A 16,332-nucleotide genomic window follows, 5' to 3' on the forward strand; every position below is an offset into this window, starting at 1 on the left:
AGAGGTTGTCATCGGTATGCCTCTTAGTGTAGCCGGTGATACACAAATGTAGGACACTACAACACTTTGTATTTGCAACAGAATGAGGGGGATATTTGTGTACCTGACGACGGCACTAACGAGGTGCATGATCCTGGGTTTAAGAGCTATGTCTTTTCTTTCTTTCCATCTGACCCAATAGATGCAATGAGTTCCTTGTCTGCAAGCTGACAGCTCAAGTGGTACATGAAACAACGACTCATTCTTTCTCAGTTTCTGTCACAAATCCGAATGATATTTAGTGGATCCCTTGTATCTGCCAAAGGGTAGAACTCATTCAGGGGCGCGGAGTCTAACGGGTAGGAAGTTTTCACCAGTGACCCCCGCAAGAAGGTATGGATTTCGCTGCTCCTATCCCACAGGTCGCGGTTCCCTGAATGAATGTTGGCAGAGTAAATAGTGGTGCTTCAAACAGTGGGTTGGTAACAGCCAGTCAAAGAGACACTGGAAACAAGAGCTGGAGAGTGCCAGTTCAGCGATAATACAAATGTGAGCAATGCTCAAGTAGAATAGCTGAGATGTAGATGGTAGGTCAGGACACCTGCAGGAGGATACTAATACAGTGGTGGTTGAATGAGAGCAATAGTAGAGTAGAACTAGCTGATCCGTAGTTGGTAACTCAGAGCAACATCAGGTGAATTACTGGTACAGCAACAGTTCCAATAGAAGTGATGATGGAATAGAACTAGCTGATCCGCAAGTGGTAACTCAGAGCAACAGCAGGTGAATTACTGGTACAGTGGCAGTTCCAATAGAAGTGATGATGAAGTAGAACTAGCTGATCCACAAGTGGTAACTCAGAGCATCAGCAGGTGAATTACTGGTTCAGCGGCAGTTCAATACAGGCAGTAATGGAGTGGAACTTAGCTGATCCGTAGATGGTAACTCAGAGCGGCTGCAGGTGAATTACTGGTACAGTGACAGTTCAACAAAAGCAGTAACGGAGTAGAACTAGCTGATCCGAGAATGGTAACTCCTAGCACAGCAGGTGAATCACTGGTACAGCGGCAGTTCAGACAGAGATAGTACTGGAGTGGAACTTAGCTGATCCGGATGAAACCCACTCAAACACTATGGAACATACAAACTCCACACAGATAAGGCCATGGTTGGGAATCCAACTCATGACCACCCCAGTGCTGTGAGGCAGAAGTGCTAACCACTAAGCCACCATGCTTCCCATAAACAGATTGTCAGCGGTATTCCTCTTAGTGAAGCATATGATACACAGAGTAGCCTGCCTCTGAAAGATCTGGCATTGTTTGTTAAATGCTGCTGCTGTTTCTGCTGCTGAAGGCGATTTACCAACCCAGTGGGCTGTCACAGTCATATAATCTTTAGTTTTCTCAGTTCCACTGTCTAAGACAGTCTTGACTGTCTAAAACCAGCTGCATTAATATTGGATATTGGACGGAGATCTAATACTAGCATAGTCGCCATGGCGTCTGTGATCCGCTTTGCGACTGGGTGACAGCTTTCATACTTTCTAAGGATTGTTTAACAGTCAATTGTTGTAAACTACTAGTAGTCTTCTTCTTGGTCTGCTTCTGGGTTGAAGATCCACCCCCAGCAGCAGGAGCAGCAGCAGTGGGCCTAACGCTCAAGGACTCTTCTGAGGAGTCCTGGATAGGGGAGGAGTCATCTCACATTAGTAACTTGGATGCAGGACTAACTCTGATAACTTGTGAGTCTATTGATGATGAAGGTGTTGGGGGTGTAGATTGCAGGTGCTGGGATCTAGATGAGAGAAGGGAGGAAGCTGATGCTGGACTGCTTGTTGTTATTTTTTAACATAAGTTTCTTATTTTCCCAAGAGCTTTTCATAAACTCATTTCAAATGGTGTAACATGGATGAGTATCCTAGATGGTCCCTAGCTCTACTGACTGTGGCTTTAAAATGCTACAAATGGCTAGAAAACTGTTGTCAGAATTTGGCTAAAAAAAATTCCACACATAAGAGGTGGATTTTTTGGTCTTATGCCCAGGCATGACAATGGCCTTTTTCTTATCACTGTCAAGAACTGCTGCATTCTTTGTTTGAAAGTGTATGAAAATAATATTGTGACCTGTGAGGTGGTCAAAATTGACTGCAAATGACTTGAAATTAGTGTTATTGAGGTTAATAATAATGTAGGAACAAAAAAGAGCAAAATTATGTGATTTTAGCATATTTTAGCATTTTTTCTAAAAAATACAGATCCAAAACCTAAACACTCTAGGGCGGTTTTGCCAAAACCAAAGCCAAAACACAAAGTTAATCTGGATCCAACTCCAAAACCAAATCCAGAGCACGGGGGTCAGTGAACATCTCTAATTTAAAGTTGACATTTGTGTGCTACCTAAAAAAGCAGCCAGTATTTAACTTATGTGCAGAATAATAAACTAATTTGCACCCCTTGCATTGTAACATGGTTTTGTCCAGAAAACTTAAGTAAGAAAACTTACTAAATTTTTTGCCCAAGTTCCTTAATGAATCAGATATAGATAGTAGATACACCTAAAAATACTCTTAAAGTCCTAGGAGTCTGTCACCTCTCTGCATTATCTTGGTCTGCAGAGGATAACATTTTAGCGTTGCTCAGATGGATTTTTTAAGCAAATGAAATGTGCACTGCAGCTGTGTAATATAAAATATGGAGAATTTATGCTATAGGAAACAGAAACGCACAAGTAAAGTAGCTCTTGTTTAATCTTTCCTCTGTTTAACATACTTTGACCTACATGAAAGTAAAATCAGTAAAATAATAAAAAGGAATGAAAAAAGTGCCGAAGTTGCTCAAGCATTGACTATTATGATGGGCCTGCTGATTATTGCAGCTGACAATACTAGGGACTTCCAATAGAGGAACAAACAGCTGCTCGTTTTAAATGTATTTTCCTAGAATCTTTGTGCTGCTTGTTAACGCACTTTGCTTTTTAATAACTCCCAGGCAACTACAATTATACATTTACAACCAAAATTACAAGACAGTTTTAGCTAACTTAATAATTTCATATAAGGATATTACAAATTGGATGGTGCCAAATAAAACCAGTCTATGGCGAATCACTTTAATTATGTTTATTCTTTAATGTTGTCAGGAGTGGTTTCTGATTCAAGATTTATTATTTTTCATAAACCTACATATATAAGGCAGAACTTTATTGAAACTTTTGGAAATATTCACTAGGGATGTGCACCGGGCACTTTTGGTGTCTCGTGTTTTGTGTTTTGGGTTCGGATTTGCTTGATGTTTTGGGTTCGGATTTGTTTCGCAAAACACCTGTCGAAAGGTTTTGGTTCGGATTTAAGGTTTTGGATTCGGATTTATTTTGAAAAAAGCATAAAAAGTTCCAAAATCAAGTTTTTGGGCTTATTTTCACTCCTACGTTATTATTAACCTCAATAACATTCAACAACAATCATTTCCACTAATTTCCAGTCTATTCTGAACACCCTCACACCTCACAATATTGTTTCTAGTCCAAAACGTTTCACCGAGGTAGCTTTCTGGACTGCATAGTGGAGTGGTCCCAGTACCCAATTTGGTACCGGAGCCACAATATATCACCCTCAACTGGTCTGAATTCCACCAAAAAAGTATCTGGACTGCGTAGTGGAGTGGTCCCCACAATATAATAAAAAAAACCCAATTGTTTTGAATTCCACCAAACAAGTATCTGGACTGCGTAGTGGAATGGCCCCGGTACCCAATTTGATACCGGGGCCACAATATAATAAAAAAAACCCTCAACTGGTCTGAATTCCACCAAAAAAGTATCTGGACTGCGTAGTGGAGTGGTCCCCACAATATAATAAAAAAACCCTCAACTGGTCTGAATTCCACCAAAAAAGTATCTGGACTGCGTAGTGGAGTGGCCCCCACAATATAATAAAAAAACCCTCAACTGGTCTGAATTCCACAAAAAAAGTATCTGGACTGCGTAGTGGAGTGGTCCCCACAATATAATAAAAAAAACCCTCAACTGGTCTGAATTCCACCAAAAAAGTATCTGGACTGCGTAGTGGAGTGGTCCCCACAATATAATAAAACAACTCTCAACTGGTCTGAATTCCACCAAAAAAGTATCTGGACTGCGTAGTGGAGTGGCCCCGGTACCCAATTTGGTACCGAGGCCACAATATAATAATAAAACCCTCAACTGGTCTGAATTCCAGGGAAAAGATGGCGGACACCGGATGGACGTCTAAAACCAACATAGCAGTTAAGGGCGCAGTTCCTCTTTTTTGTGACTGCACAAACAATTAATGTAGTAATAGAAATGACAGGTTTTTTTTTGTTTTAAATATAGAAAGAAAGAAGGTAGTACTAGAAATGGCAGTTATTCGAATCCCCAGGAGAGTCTAAGTGGGGTGAGCCACAGAGAGATTATTTCCCTCAGTTTCTCTAACAGGTTGTCAGTGTTGTGCCTCTTCTTAAAACCTGTGATACATAACTACACACACTCGGCAAAGCTTTTACAAATTATCTGCGGCACAGAAGAGTACCACTGGACGGTACTTTAATAGCAGTACCTATTATTTTTGGGTACAGCAACAGTGAATGATCGTAGTTAGACTTTTAAATAGCAGTACAAGCTAGATTTTTTAAAATTTTGTAATATTTTTTTCCAATTATTTTTTATTATTTTTTTATTATTTTTTTTTAAATTATTTTTTTTTATAAATTTAAATTTGTTTTTTTAGAACTTTTGGATAACTTGGAAATAACAATGCCCTTAGCAGAACAGACCACATGACACAGGAAATACAGAAAGAAAGAAGGTAGCAATAGAAATGGCAGTTCCTCTTTTTTGGAACTGCACAAACAGTAATGAAAATGAAGGTGGAGCTAGTGGCATGTCACGGTCCTCTTCAGAGGACAATCTCCTGACCAGCAGGTCTTTGCACCGCTGTAGACTTGTGTCCGCTGGAAACAGAGACACAACATACGCTTTAAACCGAGGATCGAGAACGGTGGCCAGAATGTATTCCTCTGACTTTAAAAGAGTGACCACCCTCGGATCCTGGCAAAGCGTACGAAGGGCTTCATCCACAAGAGCTACATGCTTGGTGGAATCGCAATGGTGTACCAGCTCCCCCCTCACTTTCTCCAGCTGCTTCTGCAAAAGCCTGATCAGAGGAATCACCTGACTCAAGCTGGCAGTGTCGGAACTGACTTCTCGTGTGGCAAGTTCAAATGGCTGCAGAACCTTGCATAACACGGAAATCATTCTCCAGTGCGCTTGACTCAGGCGCATCCCCACTCCTTTTCCTATGTCGTAGGTGGCTGTGTAGGCTTGAATGGCCTTTTGATGCTCCTCCATCCACTGCAGCATATAGAGGGTGGAGTTCTAGCACATCACTACCTCTTGTTAATTTAGATTGCAAGGCTTGTAAATACTTTGAAGATAAAAAAAGCAGGCTGCACAGACTGTGGAGCTAGAAAGTGAAATTAAATGGACCACGTTACTTTGGTGGCTATCTATGCCCCCCCCCCCCCCCCCCCCCGCCCTACACTTGTAGTTGAATATAAAAAAAGCAGCCTGCATAGACTGTAGAACTAGAAATTCAAATATACAAAGAAATGGACAAAGGAAATTTGGTATCTGTCTGCATCAGATCCCCTCTCCACTAGGAGTAAAAGAGAAAACTATTCAGCCGTTACATAATCTAGAGTATAAATAGAAATTGAGAAAGGCAATTTGGTATCTGTCTGCATCATAATCAGCAAAAGCGCCTTGGCGTGGCGGATGGCTTAAACATACATTTGCAAATGTGTGCAACAAAGACTTTTGCATTTTTATCTACAGTAGAAATGGCAGATCTGTTGCTGGCTATAGCAGTGTGCTGGGGAAAAAAATGTTGTGTGTATGTTCCTTGCAGGATAACCCCACCCTTTCAGCACCTGTTATGGCCTATAAATTGATTTGAGCAGCTTCCACTTTTGTATTTGTCTGAGAGGCATGTTGGTGTCAGTAGCTGAAGGGGAGTGCTGACATCGGATTGCTATTTGGAGGCTTCTGGGGTACCTCTTTGGTAAGTTAGCTCTCAATTTAAAAACACATATGTATGGCCCACATATAGGGACTCTCATTGTTTAGAGTAGGACCATCCTATTAGCAAAAGCGCCTTGGCGTGGCGGATGGCTTAAACATACATTTGCAAATGTGTGCAACATAGACTTTTGCATTTTTATCTACAGTAGAAATGGCAGATCTGTTGCTGGCTATAGCAGTGTGCTGGGGGGAAAAAATGTTGTGTGTATGTTCCTTGCAGGATAACCCCACCCTTTCAGCACCTGTTATGGCCTATAAATTGATTTGAGCAGCTTCCACTTTTGTATTTGTCTGAGAGGCATGTTGGTGTCAGTAGCTGAGGGGGAGTGCTGACATCGGATTGCTATTTGGAGGCTTCTGGGGTACCTCTTTGGTAAGTTAGCTCTCAATTTAAAAACACATATGTATGGCCCACATATAGGGACTCTCATTGTTTAGAGTAGGACCATCCTATTAGCAAAAGCGCCTTGGCGTGGCGGATGGCTTAAACATACATTTGCAAATGTGTGCAACAAAGACTTTTGCATTTTTATCTACAGTAGAAATGGCAGATCTGTTGCTGGCTATAGCAGTGTGCTGGGGGAAAAAATGTTGTGTGTATGTTCCTTGCAGGATAACCCCACCCTTTCAGCACCTGTTATGGCCTATAAATTGATTTGAGCAGCTTCCACTTTTGTATTTGTCTGAGAGGCATGTTGGTGTCAGTAGCTGAGGGGGAGTGCTGACATCGGATTGCTATTTGGAGGCTTCTGGGGTACCTCTTTGATAAGTTAGCTCTCAATTTAAAAACACATATGTATGGCCCACATATAGGGACTCTCATTGTTTAGAGTAGGACCATCCTATTAGCAAAAGCGCCTTGGCGTGGCGGATGGCTTAAACATACATCCCCACCCTTTCAGCACCTGTTATGGCCTATAAATTGATTTGAGCAGCTTCCACTTTTGTATTTGCATCATAATCATCAACATCCTCCTCAGCGCCAGCTACATCAATATCCTCCTCCCGGTGTACAACATTCACACCTTCATTAGCCAAATCTGTAACTGGACTGTGGGTGATCCTTCCAGCATATGCAGAGGGTGTGCTGCAAATGGTGGAAGGAGCCACCTCTTCCCGTACAGTGATGGGAAGGTCAGGCTTCGCAACCACCAACACCCTTGGACTCGCCTTGGGGATTTGTGATAATTTATCTTTAGAAGGCAGAGTTGTTTGCTGTGTTGTTGCTGACAGCATAACTCTCTTAAATTTTTTGTAGGGAGGAGGAGGGCTTAGTTCCTTGGGTGAAGCTGAACCACTAGTCATGAATACGGGCCAGGGCCTAATCCGTTCCTTGCCACTGCATATTGCCAACTTTATGTTTCTCCTCAGATGATTTTAAGTTTCTCTTTTTGCTACTTTTACTGAACTTGGGCTTTTTGGATTTAACATGCCCTGTACTAGGAGATTGGGCATCGGGCTTGCCAGACGACGTTGATGGCATTTCATCGTCTATGTCATGACTAGTGGCAGCAGCTTCAGCATTAGGAGGAAGTGGGTCTTGATCTTTGCCTATTTTATCCTCCAAATTTTTGTTCTGCATTATATGTAGCACAAGAGAGTGTACCCCGAAGCCACACAGATTTGGCAAAGCCTTTAAAAATTATATGCGGCACAGGAGAGTACCACTGGACTGGAGTTATACAGCAGTACCACTGGACTTATACTGCAGAATGAGTGAAATGTGTAATATGGCAGTAACAACAATGGACTTATACTGCAGAATGAGTGAACTTTGTAATATTGCAGTACCACTGGACTTATACTGCAGAATGGGTGAACTTTGTAATATTGCAGTACCACTGGACTTATACTGCAGAATGAGTGAACTTTGTAATATAACAGTACCACTGGACTTATACTGCAGAATGAGTGAACTTTGTAATATTGCAGTACCACTGGACTTAAACTGCAGAATGAGTGAACTTTGTAATATAGCAGTACCACTGGACTTATACTGCAGAATGAGTGAACTTTGTAATATTGCAGTACCAATGGACTTATACTGCAGATTGAGTGAACTTTGTAATATAGCAGTACCACTGGACTTATACTGCAGAATGAGTGAACTTTGTAATATTGCAGTACCACTGGACTTATACTGCAGAATGAGTGAACTTTGTAATATTGCAGTACCACTGGACTTATACTGCAGAATGAGTGAACTTTGTAATATTGCAGTACCACTGGACTTATACTGCAGAATGAGTGAACTTTGTAATATTGCAGTACCAATGGACTTATACTGCAGAATGAGTGAACTTTGTAATATAGCAGTACCACTGGACATATACTGCAGAATGAGTGAACTTTGTAATATAGCAGTACCACTGGACTTATACTGCAGAATCAGTGAAATTTGTAATATGGCAGTAACAACAATGGACTTATACTGCAAAATGAGTGAACTTTGTAATATTGCAGTACCACTGGACTTATACTGCAGAATGAGTGAACTTTGTAATATAGCAGTACCACTGGACTTATACTGCAGAATGAGTGAACTTTGTAATATAGCAGTACCACTGGACTTATACTGCAGAATCAGTGTAATTTGTAATATGGCAGTAACAACAATGGACTTATACTGCAGAATGAGTGAACTTTGTAATATTGCAGTACCACTGGACTTATACTGCAGAATGAGTGAACTTTGTAATATAGCAGTACCACTGGACTTATACTGCAGAATGAGTGAACTTTGTAATATAGCAGTACCACTGGACTTATACTGCAGAATGAGTGAACTTTGTAATATAGCAGTACCACTGGACTTATACTGCAGAATCAGTGAAATTTGTAATATTGCAGTAACAACAATGGACTTATACTGCAGAATGAGTGAACTTTGTAATATTGCAGTACCACTGGACTTATACTGCAGAATGAGTGAACTTTGTAATATTGCAGTACCAATGGACTTATACTGCAGAATGAGTGAACTTTGTAATATAGCAGTACCACTGGACTTATACTGCAGAATGAGTGAACTTTGTAATATAGCAGTACCACTGGACTTATACTGCAGAATCAGTGAAATTTGTAATATGGCAGTAACAACAATGGACTTATACTGCAGAATGAGTGAACTTTGTAATATTGCAGTACCAATGGACTTATACTGCAGAATGAGTGAACTTTGTAATATTGCAGTACCACTGGACTTATACTGCAGAATGAGTGAACTTTGTAATATAGCAGTACCACTGGACTTATACTGCAGAATGAGTGAACTTTGTAATATTGCAGTACCAATGGACTTATACTGCAGATTGAGTGAACTTTGTAATATAGCAGTACCACTGGACTTATACTGCAGAATGAGTGAACTTTGTAATATTGCAGTACCACTGGACTTATACTGCAGAATGAGTGAAATGTGTAATATGGCAGTAACAACAATGGACTTATACTGCAGAATGAGTGAACTTTGTAATATTGCAGTACCACTGGACTTATACTGCAGAATGAGTGAACTTTGTAATATTGCAGTACCAATAGACTTATACTGCAGAATGAGTGAACTTTGTAATATAGCAGTACCACTGGACTTATACTGCAGAATGAGTGAAATGTGTAATATGGCAGTAACAACAATGGACTTATACTGCAGAATGAGTGAACTTTGTAATATTGCAGTACCAATGGACTTATACTGCAGAATGAGTGAACTTTGTAATATTGCAGTACCACTGGACTTATACTGCAGAATGAGTGAACTTTGTAATATAGCAGTACCACTGGACTTATACTGCAGAATGAGTGAACTTTGTAATATTGCAGTACCAATGGACTTATACTGCAGATTGAGTGAACTTTGTAATATAGCAGTACCACTGGACTTATACTGCAGAATGAGTGAACTTTGTAATATTGCAGTACCACTGGACTTATACTGCAGAATGAGTGAAATGTGTAATATGGCAGTAACAACAATGGACTTATACTGCAGAATGAGTGAACTTTGTAATATTGCAGTACCACTGGACTTATACTGCAGAATGAGTGAACTTTGTAATATTGCAGTACCAATAGACTTATACTGCAGAATGAGTGAACTTTGTAATATAGCAGTACCACTGGACTTATACTGCAGAATGAGTGAAATGTGTAATATGGCAGTAACAACAATGGACTTATACTGCAGAATGAGTGAACTTTGTAATATTGCAGTACCAATGGACTTATACTGCAGAATGAGTGAACTTTGTAATATTGCAGTACCACTGGACTTATACTGCAGAATGAGTGAACTTTGTAATATAGCAGTACCACTGGACTTATACTGCAGAATGAGTGAACTTTGTAATATTGCAGTACCAATGGACTTATACTGCAGATTGAGTGAACTTTGTAATATAGCAGTACCACTGGACTTATACTGCAGAATGAGTGAACTTTGTAATATTGCAGTACCACTGGACTTATACTGCAGAATGAGTGAACTTTGTAATATTGCAGTACCACTGGACTTATACTGCAGAATGAGTGAACTTTGTAATATTGCAGTACCACTGGACTTATACTGCAGAATGAGTGAACTTTGTAATATTGCAGTACCAATGGACTTATACTGCAGAATGAGTGAACTTTGTAATATAGCAGTACCACTGGACATATACTGCAGAATGAGTGAACTTTGTAATATAGCAGTACCACTGGACTTATACTGCAGAATCAGGGAAATTTGTAATATGGCAGTAACAACAATGGACTTATACTGCAAAATGAGTGAACTTTGTAATATTGCAGTACCACTGGACTTATACTGCAGAATGAGTGAACTTTGTAATATAGCAGTACCACTGGACTTATACTGCAGAATGAGTGAACTTTGTAATATAGCAGTACCACTGGACTTATACTGCAGAATCAGTGTAATTTGTAATATGGCAGTAACAACAATGGACTTATACTGCAGAATGAGTGAACTTTGTAATATTGCAGTACCACTGGACTTATACTGCAGAATGAGTGAACTTTGTAATATAGCAGTACCACTGGACTTATACTGCAGAATGAGTGAACTTTGTAATATAGCAGTACCACTGGACTTATACTGCAGAATGAGTGAACTTTGTAATATAGCAGTACCACTGGACTTATACTGCAGAATCAGTGAAATTTGTAATATTGCAGTAACAACAATGGACTTATACTGCAGAATGAGTGAACTTTGTAATATTGCAGTACCACTGGACTTATACTGCAGAATGAGTGAACTTTGTAATATTGCAGTACCAATGGACTTATACTGCAGAATGAGTGAACTTTGTAATATAGCAGTACCACTGGACTTATACTGCAGAATGAGTGAACTTTGTAATATAGCAGTACCACTGGACTTATACTGCAGAATCAGTGAAATTTGTAATATGGCAGTAACAACAATGGACTTATACTGCAGAATGAGTGAACTTTGTAATATTGCAGTACCACTGGACTTATACTGCAGAATGAGTGAACTTTGTAATATTGCAGTACCAATAGACTTATACTGCAGAATGAGTGAACTTTGTAATATAGCAGTACCACTGGACTTATACTGCAGAATGAGTGAACTTTGTAATATAGCAGTACCACTGGACTTATACCGCAGAATCAGTGAAATTTGTAATATAGCAGTACCACTGGACTTATACCGCAGAATCAGTGAAATTTGTAATATGGCAGTAACAACAATGGACTTATACTGCAGAATGAGTGAACTTTGTAATATTGCATTACCACTGGACTTATACTGCAGAATGAGTGAACTTTGTAATATTGCAGTACCACTGGACTTATACTGCAGAATGAGTGAACTTTGTAATATTGCAGTACCAATGGACTTATACTGCAGAATGAGTGAACTTTGTAATATAGCAGTACTAATGGACTTATACTGCAGGATTGTTTTGGGATATTTTTTTTTTTTATAATTACTTTTTTAGTTATTTTTTTTATAACTTTTTTATAATTTGGGAATAATGGGGAAATAACAATGCCCTTAGAAGGACAGAGCACAGGACACAGCACCACTGGACTGAACAGGACACAGCACAGGACCCAGCAGCACCACTGAACTCAGAAGGACAGAGCACAGGACACAGCACCACTGGACTGAGCAGAACACAGAGCACAGCACAGCACAGCACAGAACTGAACAGCACGAGATATAGCAGGACAGAGGACCACCTAACACACCCTCCCTTTACCCTGATCAATGCTCGAGTGAAGATGGCGGCGACTAGCGGCGAATTTATAGGATCCGAGTATCGCGAGATCCGACAGAGGGATTATGACTCAGAGCCTCGGTTTCAGTTTTGCAATTGGCGGGAATACCCGGATCTGTCTCGGATCCGGCTCGGATCCGCAACGTTCGGGTGGGCTCGGATTTCAAAAATTCGAATGCGCTCATCTCTAATATTCACCCCACATATTATACCCTAAACTGATAGGTACAGGCATTAATCATACATGCCAACTCTCCCAGAATGTCCGGGAGACTCCCGAATTCCCGGAGACCTTACGATTTTCCTACATCTGCCTGCATACTTGCTAATCTTATGTCGGCCGGGGAGTTCCTGGAGGGCAGGAGGGTGTATGGACAGAGGGGACGGGGCTTATTTTTACAGTGGTAAAAAGACCTCAAACAAGTATTACATCACTGGCGGCGGGACCGAAATGACGCGATCCGTAAATCTGTTCCTAGTTTTTGACATAATCAATTAGTAAATTGTTAAGCAAGAGCAAACTATGGCTATAAAACTAATAACATATAATAAGTACTATGGAAATAGCCATATATAACCAAATAGATATACACATATATATTACACATTATGGCTACTAAAAAGCTCAAATGAAATCAACAACAACCAATATAATTGTAAAGCAAAACATATCAAAACATAAAATATATATATATGTGTATATATATATATATATATATATATATATATATATATATATATATACACAGGGTGATTCAAAAGTCACAGTACACCCATTTATTTCAAAAACTCTACAGGAATTGGGCCGATTGGCCGATATCAAGATGGCGCCCATGTTTGGTACATACCGTAAAAGATAGACCATGTCACCCATACCTTACTGGAGTATTCAGGTTTCCCAATTTCCTGTAGAGTTTTTGAAATTAAAGGGTGTACTGCGACTTTTGAATCACCCTGTATATAAAAAGACTCAATACCCCCCAATAAAAATTATTTTGAATTGCTAATCAGTACAGTAGTAAGGATATGTATCTACTAGCCACATGTAAAAAAATATAATAAAAATATTATATAATTTCAAATTAAAATATTACAAACATAATCATAAACAAAACCAAAGCTAAAAACAAATACCTGAGATGCATGACAGAAAAAACAAGAGGAACATTTTAATAGACTGCACAGAATGTACACAATAAGACAAGAAAAATAAAAAATAATTCCCTAAAGAAAATATCAAATATTGTTCAATTCTTTAGAATCGTTAAGGCCACCTAAAAATCCAATAAGCCTCCCATTTATTAAGCCTATTGAATCTATCCCCTCTCCTTTTTTTGGGCCTATTTGTTCAATGGCTCTTAACTTAAGACCTGACAATTTGCCCCCCTTGGCATATATTATCATGTGCAGAGAAACTATGAATTATATTGTTATTTAATATATTCCGACGGTGTTTCAAAAATCTGTTTTTCAGGGACCTTGTCGTGCAGCCCACATATTGAATTCAGCACTTACAATTAATCAGATAGACCACAAAAGTTTATTGGCAGTCAGGGCTCCTTTCAATTGGGAACTTCTCTCCCGTTGTAAATGAAACAAACTCTAAGCATTTATGATCCATAAAACTACATGTGATACACATCAGGTTACCACACCTGAAGAAACCTTTTGATCTCCCTAACCATCTATCAGTCCTCGGATCAACTATAGGTATAGATGGATTAGTATTACAATACATACTAGGTGCTAACCTTTCTTTTAGATTCTTAGATCTTCTAAAGATGGTTCTATATCCTTTCTTAACCAAAGGCCCAATATAGTCATCCTATTCCAAAAGAACATTGTTTTTCTGCATAATGTATTTAATTTCACCAGCATGGCTATTATATTGAGTAATAAATACTAACGTATCAGCATTATACCCTTGTTTAGAAAGGTATAAATACATTTAGCCAAACAATGTCTGTCAGTATCCAGTGCCTCCCAATATGCCTTATCCAAAATGTTCCTGGAAAGACTTATATAAAATTTCAGAATGTTTATGAAAATCTGTATCATGAGAACAGTTCCTCCTAACACAGAGAAACTGTCCTTTGGAATGTTGTTTCTCCAGGGCTTATAATGACTACTCTTATAGTGCAAAAAATTAAGGGTATCAACCTCTTTGGAGTAATTCTTTGTAACTATTACTCCTTGTTTAATACTTAAGGTGATATCCAAATAATTAATAGTCGATGGATGAGAATTATTGGTAAATTTATGGCTAAAGTTGTTTGAATTGAGATGAGAAAGAAAAAGTGAAATAGAACTTAAATCACTATCCCAAATGAAAAAAAGATCATCTATATATCTATAACACACAAATACTTGATAGATTATTTGTACACTGAAATTTAAAGTTGATCTATGGAAGAAAAGCCAGAATTTAACTTATGTGCAAAGTAATAAACTATTTTGCACCCCTTGCACTGTAACATGGTTTTGTCTAGCATGCATATACGACTGTCATCACTATCAATCTGCACTTACATCTTAGCTGTGACTGGTGCGAGTGATACGGCAGAAAAACACATACCTTTGAGATGCCCATAGCTTGCGCTCGAGCTTGGCATACCCTTACTGTACATTGAATGCATGCATACGCCCATTCCCTTCCTCGTTCCGCCCATGAAATCATATGCTGTTGTAAGTGTCCTTTGCACTCAAGGATGAATTGGCTGTTCTTGCGTTCACTGGTATATAGTCTGGTTTTGGGTTTTGGGCATGCACAGAACATTTTTATGCAAAACATGGCACGTATCAGCATTTAAGTTTCTTGATAAATCATGTGTAGAATGATTAAAGCTGACTGAATGCCATTAATTACCGCAATGTGCACGTAAATTACCCCAATTATTTTAATGGAATATGTATTTTTAATTTAAGGACACATTGACCCTTCAGACTCTATTGCTCAGGGAAAGTTCTTTTCGCTTTTTTGCTTTCCCACGTGTGTATTTTTGTACTAAGCTGTATTTATGGCTTATTCAAATTGCATAGTTATTATCACTGAATCCTGCTCTCATCTGTCATTTGCAACGGCTTTGTAACGTGTAAGTTGGAGCATAAATAGGCTTTAGAGTTTACTGGTAACGTGTGTATGTGTATGTGTGCATTGGGAAAATGTGGTGTTGCCCATAGTAACAGATTCAATGTTTGTCTTAATTTTGTAAACTGTTGTAGAAAATGGCCAGCTGTCAACGGGTTGTTGTAGGCAACACCAATTTTTCTTGATTGCACTGGAAATTTGCTAGTTTTCTATGCATGGTTATCATGTTTAACTCTTACGAGTCTGACCTAGCAAAATATCTTATTAGAAATACCAAGAAAAGAAGTTAATCTCACAAAATGGTATGATATACTGCCTTATTAAAGAAAAAAATAACAAAGCAAAATTTAAGATGTTGTGTAACATAAAATATTTATTTTTAGGTTCAATTTTGTTTTAGTAAGTGGCTCCTCTTTAGCATGTTGGTTATTCTGCCTTGTAACTTGCAGATTTCATTGTTGTTATTGCTGTCCATCAAGTTGTTTAGTCAGTGACTAAAATATCTCTACCGACATCCAGTAAGGTTTATCAAAAATTAACACATTTTCCTAATGAAATTTCGATATTTAGTCAAATTTAATTTTACGTGACAAATAAGGTTGGGAACTCACCAGCACTCTTGAATCACCTCTATTCTGTTTCTGATATTTAAATTTACACAACATTAGTTGGAATATATGGGTATGCTTTCATTTTTCCTTTTCGAGTCACATGTAATATAAGAATGTTACATGTTAGTGCAGGACCCACAATAATTGTATAAAGCAGTAATATGAATGTATTGTCACTGTTCATTTAATGATAGATCAAAGGAAATCTATGAATTTTACAGTGTAAATTTAGAAGATCTTTCTCTCTCTGTGCATTTCTAATATCCCTCCTGAGTTTAAAGTGAATTTTTCTTAGCCAAGT

This window comes from Mixophyes fleayi, chromosome 6 (assembly GCF_038048845.1).
Source record: "Mixophyes fleayi isolate aMixFle1 chromosome 6, aMixFle1.hap1, whole genome shotgun sequence".
NCBI classification, from domain to species: Eukaryota; Metazoa; Chordata; class Amphibia; order Anura; family Limnodynastidae; genus Mixophyes; species Mixophyes fleayi.